The sequence below is a fragment of the Nelumbo lutea genome, chromosome 3, assembly GCF_056320005.1.
Source record: "Nelumbo lutea isolate HS-2025 chromosome 3, American lotus-T2T, whole genome shotgun sequence".
NCBI classification, from domain to species: domain Eukaryota; kingdom Viridiplantae; phylum Streptophyta; class Magnoliopsida; order Proteales; family Nelumbonaceae; genus Nelumbo; species Nelumbo lutea.
In genome coordinates, this window is record NC_142686.1 from 66,768,077 (window position 1) to 66,777,878 (window position 9,802).

The 9,802-nt window shown below is 36.4% G+C and overlaps 1 long non-coding RNA gene across 1 annotated transcript; it reads left to right on the forward strand.

Annotated features, from left to right (window-relative positions):
• The first annotated feature begins 3,286 nt into the window (after positions 1–3,286).
• Positions 3,287–9,433, forward strand: LOC148865400 (uncharacterized). Its single transcript, XR_016109751.1, has 3 exons — positions 3,287–3,412; positions 3,990–4,061; positions 9,305–9,433. It is a non-coding gene; the product is annotated as an uncharacterized LOC148865400 (long non-coding RNA).
• The last annotated feature ends 369 nt before the right edge of the window (positions 9,434–9,802 follow it).

Sequence of the window (9,802 nt, forward strand, 5' to 3'; positions counted from 1 at the left end):
TAAAATGCACTCACATCTAGAAACAAAAAAACAAGTGTGAGACGGAGCATAATATGCACTCACATCTAGAAATGAAATCAAGTGTGAGATGGAGCATAAAATGCACTCACATCTTGAAAAGAAGGCAAGGGTGAGATGGAGCATAAAATGCACTCACCCTAGAACCCCAACCCCATTCTCACCTTCAGATCCTAGGAATTCACACTAAGTGGTGAAGATGTGATACATAGCAAGCTTATGGCAATAAGCACACCTTGTTTTGATTCAAAGGAAAGTAATTGCATCTGGCTGAATTGGTTTGTTAAAAGCAATGAGCACCCGTGCAGTCCAAGGAGTTTCAGCCCTGGAAGGCTTGTCTCCTTGACTATCGATTTAACTTGGGATCATGAGGAATGGTGATTTGCGATCACTCTTGGACAAGAAATAGGAGAGAAAGAAATGAAAAGGGAAAGGTTACCAAGTCTGAACTAAATAATGAAATGAACCAGGCCTCATGTAGAGAAAAATAAAGATTGAAAATCAATAGTTAGTCTCTCTTGTGTTACTTGAGTTTTTGCCTTGCCCGAGGACGGGCAAAGTTTAAGTGTGGGAGGATTTGATGAGACCAAAACGAACCCTAATTTTATCCCTAATATTCATTCTTTTACATTTATTTAGCACTTAAATGGATTCATTACTCTTGTATTTCGATTCAAGGCAATAAACAAGGCAATTGGAAGAAAACAGGGCAAATCGGGTGATTTTGCACAGTTTCAGCGACAGTTAGTAATCTGGGCCTAACTCTCAATTCCGGACACCGAATTAGACAATTCAAGAAGCATTAGAAAGATGAAAGGAATGCCTACAACTTTTATGTTTTGGGTTTTGATAGATTCGGCCCGAATCGAGTACGAAAACGAGCCCAAAGTCGGAGCAAGTTCATAGTCAGGCCCATTTCACAACTTAAGCCCAACTCGCAGAAGTACCTTGAAGCAGCCCAACTTGAATTCAAGAGTTAAGAGTCCGAATTTCGAATGTAATCTCCAAGGAGAGAGTTTTATCAGATCTAAAGTCTTGAATGTAATCCTAGAGAGATAAGAAGATTGAGATTAGAGCATTAGATAAAAGATAGGATAGGATTAGTTCAAGATAAGATCAAAACTCCCTAAGGATAAGATGATCTCCTAGAAGGAGTTGAAAAACAGCCATCTCCTTTGACTATATAAAGAGGGGGGCGAACCAGCTATAGCAATCACTCAATCATCCAGCAATCAAGCATCAAGCAACTCAAGAATATCAGTTCGGCCATGGAGAAGCAAAGCATGGAGATTGCGTAGATCATGAGCAGTTAAGCTTCTTTTTTTCTGGTTCAAGGGGGAGATTCGATTGTGTCATTGTGAGGTTCTGTAGTTACTTTATTTTTTTTCTTTTTAATTCAAGTATTCATTGGTTCTTGTGCACATTTTTATTGGATGTTAATGTTAATTAGTCTGATAAACTGAATTAATGTTGATTTTCCTACTGCTATCCATGATTTCGATGATCCGTAATTGTCACGAATAATGGTACAAATAGCAATTAGGTTGATATCTTTTTTGGTCAATTGTTCGTGACAGCCTTTGACCAATGTTTTAACATGGTTCAACCTAAAAGAATCGATGGAACAAAATTCAGTAATTGCAGCTATCTCAATTATTGTTATTATGGTTTAACTGTTTTTACAAATCTTAATGCTATCATTGTTTAACATGGAACGCTATCGTACCCAGTTGAGTGGTGATAAGTGTTGATCGAATGCTGGGTTTGGTCAACTGAATTAGGAAAACACAAAGTTTATTATGGCTATCCTAGTAAATCTAAGGTTAAATGCTTGAATTGCAAGAATGCTGAATTGTACCTAGGATCGATGGCCAATCGATTCAACCTGAACCCTTGAACCAGAATTCGGTAAGACTGATTTTCTCTTGTTTGTTTAGTTTGTTATTCTTTTAATTTTAGTTATTTAATTTTCCCACACAATTACTTTATCCATTCGGCTAAGAAATTACTGATTTGCTCCCTGTGGGATTCGACCTAGAACCACTTTTACTGCAAATATTTTATTGTGGGACTAGTACTAATTTTGAGGGCTTCGACAAACCCGTCAATGCCTCAGTGCAAAGGAGGGGCAGGGGCCCCATAAAGAGCTGTTGACATTTGGAACTTGCCAACAAGAGAAAAAATCCCCATAACATTAAATGAATTAGGCCAAGGAATTGGAGAAAATTCAAAGAAATTAGTTAAGTTTATGGGGACAATTGCAAGGAACAGGGATCTCTGTCCTCTGGGTTTCAAGCATTGGACTTCATTTCCAACTCCACGTAAGGAGGACATTTGGAACCTTGTACTGGTATGATTTTTTTTTAATTTAGGTTTGCTTATTTGTTTGAATTCATACATTAATCGCTAATGCATTGGCTTAAATATGTTCTTTGTAGGGTAAATTTGAGATAGACAATAAAGGTAGAAAGTGGGTATTACAAGTCAGATTTGAAAGCCATGTACTATGATCCAGTTACCCCTGATGAGGCAATGCGGAATTGCCCAAATAGGGTTCCTAGCAATTAATGGCAGATTCTTGTCGCTTTTTGGAACTCTGATGAGGGCAAGGTATTATCTCTTAATTATATTGATTAACCTATATTGTTTGAGTGTCACAATATACATGGCCTTACACTTGTAGTTTCTATAAAATTATAGAAACGGAGTGCTATAGCTAGAGGAAATCGATCCCAACAAAAATATGCACACTCTGGGGGGACCAAGAGTAATGATGATAATGTCTAATGCTTAGTATGGATATAGATGCAGGAAATTGGTGATGGGGCACAACCAAATAAGGGAGTTGTGGGGATTAAAACACATAGAAGGAAAGATGGGGCGCCTGTAGATGCAGAATTAGGAAGGGCAATGGTTGTTTATTGAACTAGTGAACACACACACACACGTATCTAATGTTAATTATATGTTTTAGTATAAAAATCCCATATTAGCCTCACAACAATTATGTTGTCTTTTGTAGGAACAATTAGAGAACCTAGCATCACAATGGGCTACGACTTCTGGTGGGTCCTCAGTCCCTAATGACAATGACTTTGATCAAATATTTGGAATGGAACGACATGGGTACGTGTGAACATATGGATTAGGCGTTACTTCTTCCACTCTGAGCATGAATTGTAAAAATAGAGGATCAGAGTCTACATCAACAAGAGGAGGTTGTGGGCATGAGGACAGAGATGAACGACTTAGGCGAATAGAAGATAACCTTGAAAGGGTAACTAGAGCATGTAGTGATGTACAATACCGGGTGGGAAGGGTAATATCCGTACTTCCTCAAAATCTTCAAGACATGCTAAACAATGATCGGGATTTACTTTTAAGAGGTGTAGAGGTAATGTGTCTCAACGTACAATTCCAAGATTGGCATTCTAGATGTGTTTACTTATATGCTTTCTTGTTTGCTATTATTGTTAGGTTCCTAATTGATCATCAACATGACTGTAGAGATTTCTTCCTCCTCTGTCTCTTCCTCATCTTCTTCATTGATGTTGTCTATGGAATTGGGTCCAACTCATTGATGTTGTCAGACCATTCAACAAAACTGAGCTATAACCTCCTCTGTTAAGTGGATTTCCATGTAGTGCCTGATAATTAGAAATCTCTTATCCGTGTCTTGGAGAACTTCCATTCTACATTGATGCAGTAGAAAAGAATACTGTAGATACTCCTAAAAAGTCTCAGCAAGTTAATTCTATAACTATCTTCTCTAGAAGACCCGCGATCCTTGCAGATGGGACCAACGCAACCTAGAGTGTTGCCTCAAAAATTGCTATCTCTCCTCCTTCCATTGTTTTAGGGTCCAGCGGCTTCTAGTTTCATATTTCAGGGTTCTTTCATGGATTAATTTTGATATATGTATATAAGATTGTGACGTTAGCAAGATAACATCCATTATCTTTTTTTTTCAGGATTTTGGCTCCAACAACACACTCATAGAGCTCTACAACAAAAATGTCTACTTCCTCATGGAGCTCATTCAGGTCTCTCTCTCTCTCTCTCTCTCTCTCTCTCTCTCTCTCTAAAGAATCACTGCAAAAGTTTAAGACCTTGGATTATTTTAATCTTTTTATGTTGGTGCTATATGATTATGATTTGATGATTCTTATTTTTCCATCCTAAAGATTCAATCAAACTCAAACAAGTGGTATAGTGGGTTAATATTCAATCAAACCAAGCATCTAGAAATTTGTTGGGTTCTTAATTTCTTATAAATATTTTTTTCTCTTTCTCTAATCATTTTGCAGAATGCTGAAGACAATGAATACTTGCCGGATGTGGATCCCTCTCTAGAATTTGTAATTACATACAAGGAACTAGGTAAACAAATGGAACATGGAACTAGGTTGCAGGAAGATGTTTTTATTGTCCAATTCCATTCAAATGGCACTCAGAAAGCTTCCTAGAAGAGATGCTCTTATTTCATGGCTGCACCATATTGCAAGAATACAATAAATCACTTTGTTTGATTTTGCTCGACCTATTTTCACTTATCTCTTTGTAAGAAATTTATTACTAAACTGGAGACTTTCAAATTTGTTTGTCCATTCCTATTGTCAATTCATTTGGGGATGTAATAAGGATTAACGAATAGCAAGCAGATCCTTGTCCCAGCACAAGGTAGTAAATGGGTGAACCTTTTGGGCTCGAATCCATGGCCAGGAAGTTATGATGAATTGGGGGAGCAATATGGACAAAGTGCTAACTTTGCTGGTGAACATACATCAATGGAGATGCTTTATGACTTTGTTAAATCATATATCAAAGCTACTGATATTCCTAAATTCCTAGGTGATGCTATTCTGTGATTTGAATTTTTCAACTTGAAAAAGGAATTAGTTTCCTTGCTTTTGGATTGGATCAGATATTTGAGGACTAAATCTGTTGCATTGCCAAAGTTGTTCGATGAAAGCACAAAAGCAAGGAGATGGTTGAAAACTTGCTCAGGCTATAAGTCGCATAGTTAGTGTTTCCTATCCAATGGAGAAGAGAAGTCTATTTTTGTTGGAATGCATGATTTTCACGTGAAGTTTCCTATTCTTGACGAAAGCTTTTATGATAACAGGCTACGTTTATACATGAGTGATCTAAAGTGCATTGGTGTTTGGTCAGGATTAGCAGAAGCATGCCAACTTATCATTGAATACCTTATATCTTTGTCGAATTTACTAGTTTAACTAAGGAAGCTGCAATTCCATTGTTGAAATTTATCAGGTACTTGAATGAGAGGGATGTGCTTTTTGGTGACATCACAGGGAAACTTAAACAAAAAGTAACATTGAAGACTTCCCAAGGTTACAAATCTGCTGATCAATCTATTTTTATGTTACATGTTCCGGCAAGAGATATCCTTGCATTAATGTATGTGAAATACTATGGGCAGGATGTTGTCAGTTACCGCATGGAGCTCATGTTACTCGGAGTGGAAGTGCATTTACAAAAGATATACATATTGCTGGTCAGCAACTTTAATGTACCTCTAGATGCCGAAGTAACCACATTAAGCAGAGATGGGGCTGCTTCATATTCAATTCTTTGGGATTCTGAATGGGAAACTCTCTCAGATTTCTGGTCTTCCTTTAATTGATAATTCTTACTATGGGAAGAGCATATATTCCCTAAAGAATGAATTGAAAGAATGGGTGTTGTGATTGATTTGGATGAGTGGTTTGATTTTGTAACATAAGTTTTTAAAAGTTCCCAAGGGACCTAGGAAGGTAACACCAAATTATGCATTTTTGTTGCTCAAGTATATAAGGAGGATACACACAGTCCAGGACACAGGTGGGTCTGCTTCCAGATTTATAGAAAAGAATTACTTAGCTGACAAGAACCGGTTGAAAGCCAGTCATGGATACAAATCTGCAAAAGGCTCAATTCAATTTGACTCAAAATGGGGTTCACTATCCCAAATTTCTTATCTTCCTCTCATTGATGATGCTTTTTAGTTGCAACTACCACTAAAAAGACTTTTAATGGTAGTCACACCAGTATTAGAGGTAGTTTTACATTTATACCGGCAGATATAAAAACTGACGCTAGAAATTTATAGCAGACACATTTTTTAGTAGCACTTTGCCAACTCCGATAAAGTTTCTAGTGGCAATCAAAACTGTCGCTAAAAGTCATTTTTCTTGTAGTGATTCTAGTGTTGTTCTGGACTTTGGAAATAGATTGGCAAAATTGGAATGTTACACCTGACCCCTAGATTCGATTATGATATTGCACTAGGTGTCGGATTAGGTTGTCTTTGATGTGCCAATCAGTGAGATCCTTAGAGGGGGTCAAAACCTGGGTATGTTGGAATAATCTGAGAATTCATCTGAGTAGTGATCATAGTGACAAAATCAGCCCCTTTGTCGGACAAAGTGAATGATCGAGAAAATGCATTCTCTCTGATGGAAACCTAAACTGTCGGTAGTGGATTTCAAATGTGTTTGAAATTTGGTTTTGCAAAATATATTTATATAAAGATATACTTATATATTATAGTTTCAAATTGTTTGCAAAAAGTTTTAATTCTTGGGATCCATGTGAGCAGAAAGTGCAGCACTATACCTTGCAGTCGAGGGAGAGGTCCTCTCTTGTCGAGCAGTGTTTGATCATTAAGGGTTGAGAGGTTAAGTGTAAGACCATTGAGGGTTATACCTGATGGGGCTAATCTTGCATCTGCCCACAGTCCTTGGGCCTTCATAAGATGACTAGACCCAAGGACCATTTAGCGTAAATCTTGGGCCCATTAAGAGCCCATGGTGATAGACTCAGGGGTTCACTGTATTCAGTAATGAATTTGGTCAAGCCTTGTAACAGAGGCTAAGCTGAACTCATGTGACTGATGTGTAGATCAATGTTAGGGTCTCACTCCATACAAAGAGAACCAAGCTAACCAGCATTAAAAGAAAGTGAGCCTGAAAGCTTAATGGGCTTAAAAGCCCATTTCGAACTGGGTTAATTGAATTAATTAAATACGGGCGGATTTGGGTTTGGACTAGTAGATAAGGATAAGAGAATAAGTCTTATCCACTTAAAGAGTCCAAATCCAAATAAAGATTTGGATCAGAAACTCTTAATTTGATTAGGAATAAGCTGATCTTTAACTGTAGATAAGATAAGGGATTATACTTATCACTTAAAGAGTTCAAATCCAAATAAAGATTTGGATCAGAAGACTCCTAATCAGATTAGAAGGTTGTCTCTTTAAGGTTATAAAATAGAGAGCAGGGCGAACATGAAAAAGACACCAGACACAACACAGAGAGAAGACAACTCAGTTAGACTAATCTTGCCTTCAATTCTTTTTCTTCTTGCTCTTGTTGCCCTACCCTGTTCGATCTCCAGTTCTTGGATCTGATCAAGATTTGATTTTGATATTGTTTCTTGCTAGAAGAAACAATTTGAACCTGTGCTCACTACCGCATTCGATTCTTGCTGAAGAATCACAAGTTGGTGAAGAACTACCTGTTGATCCTATTTCATCCTAAGCTGTGTCATTTTCAGTGGAAGGAGGATTTGGTACACTCTTTGGGCGTAAACACCTACATTGGGGGACTTTTTTGCGTGGATTCCGTATCAGGTATACCCCTCCCTAATCTTGGTTTCAGATTTGATCCGGTTTGGTTACAAGAACAAACCTTGAAAATGCAATTTTTTAAATTGGGAATAGAATTCCCAAATGGGAGTAAAAACATTTTTGAAATTTTACCCAACTTTCTTGCAGATGAAATAAGATTCCCATCCCCTTCAATATCCTACACCTATACCTGTTGTTGATAGGTATTCATTATATAAATCTTTAACTTGGATTATTTACTTTATCTGTAGAGGTGTTCTTTCTTAATCTTATTGGGGTTTTAATTGTGTATTTTCCTTTTGACTTGTAATGTGAATGTCTTTCCTATTCAGGAAAAAAAATGGTATATGCATTGGTTAGGTCTCCCTGGTGTCAGAACTATGAAGTTCCAGTAGAACAGATGGCTGAGAATTGCAATTGCTCTTGTGGTTGCTCTACTGTTCAAGATACATATAATCAGTCTTAATCATTGATGAAATTTGATAAAATATAATATCACAAGCTTTCATTGAAGTCGAATGTTTTGTCATGTAAATATATTTCTTTGTTTCCATTTTCCAAGTTCATGTGATAATACTATAAATTTTCCAAGGTATGATGCATTTTTTAAGATTGGTTGTCGCATTAAAGAAAAGATAAGTCAAATTCTAAGGCACCAATACTATAACTCAAAATACCGAAGCCTTTTTGATGTTTTAGATTAGTTGCTTGTACTGGTTCTCTAGTTTCCTTTAGTTGGGCTCATAGTTGGGAGAAATTTGTTATTCTGATTTCTGAACATTTAAGGAAACTCTCTAGATATTATGATTGATCCAAAAATAAATAATTAAATAAAACATCATGATATCCATCTTATGTGATATATATGTCATTTCTATTATGTACCTACTAATGTTTTATTTTCCTTGTTTAGTAGGTTAAAATATCATTTCAAATGCGTACATTAAATTTTAGCAACAACATTTATTTCATGGAGAATACGATTGTTTTTAATGGCAACTTAAAGGGGAGAAGGGGCAAATTATGGACTTCTATACTTGAACTTAGTTTTGTCGTAAAACATAGAAGCAAAAGTATCATTTCATGTTGTTTTAATATGAAATCAAAAATCTTTGAAATCAGAACTTTTACGAGGTTAATCTTAAGGAGAAATCCATTGCCTCATATTTAAGAATAAAAATATATGATTTATTGGTGGAAAAGAAAAGAGAACTACTAAAAATCTTGAGTTCTCCACCATTAATGTTTGACCTCCCTGAAGATTGATTTTGGGTCCAAAACTTCCTTTAATTGGCCTACCTAACAGCTTGATGATCATGATTCTGTTATAATGGATTCTTTTCTGTATGATCTCTTTATATTTGGAAATTGGAAGTGGACCATATGTAATTGCTGAATTACCTTAATTTTGTAATGATGAGATCAGGAATTTGGTCCATTATTATTGATATTTGGGTTTGTGTCATCCTAAATTATGGTGTAGATGCTATTGTCCTATGGCATTACAAGCTCTAAGTGTTGTTGAATATCCTTCCAAATTAGGATATAGATGTCTTATTCTTCAAATGGAGAAACTTTGAATGAGCTAGTTTCTATGCTCATCAATTTCAACCTCTAGAAGAATTTAATTACTAATTACTATTTTGAATGTTGCAGGTGGAGAAATTCATCTTCAGATAAGTGTAAGGTAAAGGTGAGGAGGAAGCTTAGAGAACCAAGATTTTGTTTTCAAACAAAAAGCGATGTGGATGTATGGATATAAACAGAGGAAGTATGGACAGAAAGTTGTCAAAATGGCCTGCAGCCTAGGTAATCTTCTTATTGTGCTTTCTAAAATAATGAGTAGATATAGATATGTGAAACTACGAAAGATAAAGGCTTTACTGTATAGCTGAATATATATAATCAGTTACCAATTGATTATATAGATAAAGAAGTAGAACATGGATTGTTTTTGTCCCTTAAGACTTGTCTATTTTTCACATACCATAACAACAGCCCCCCTTTGGTAATGGATGGCATCTAGGGTTGACATTGCTTGACCTGACCCACCATCCCAACCAGGTTTCTGAGTTTGGGTTGGTGGGTCCAGTCCTAGTTCAAATGGTTGGATTCAGGTTGTGTTGGTCCACCATCAAACCAAGTCAGACCCAT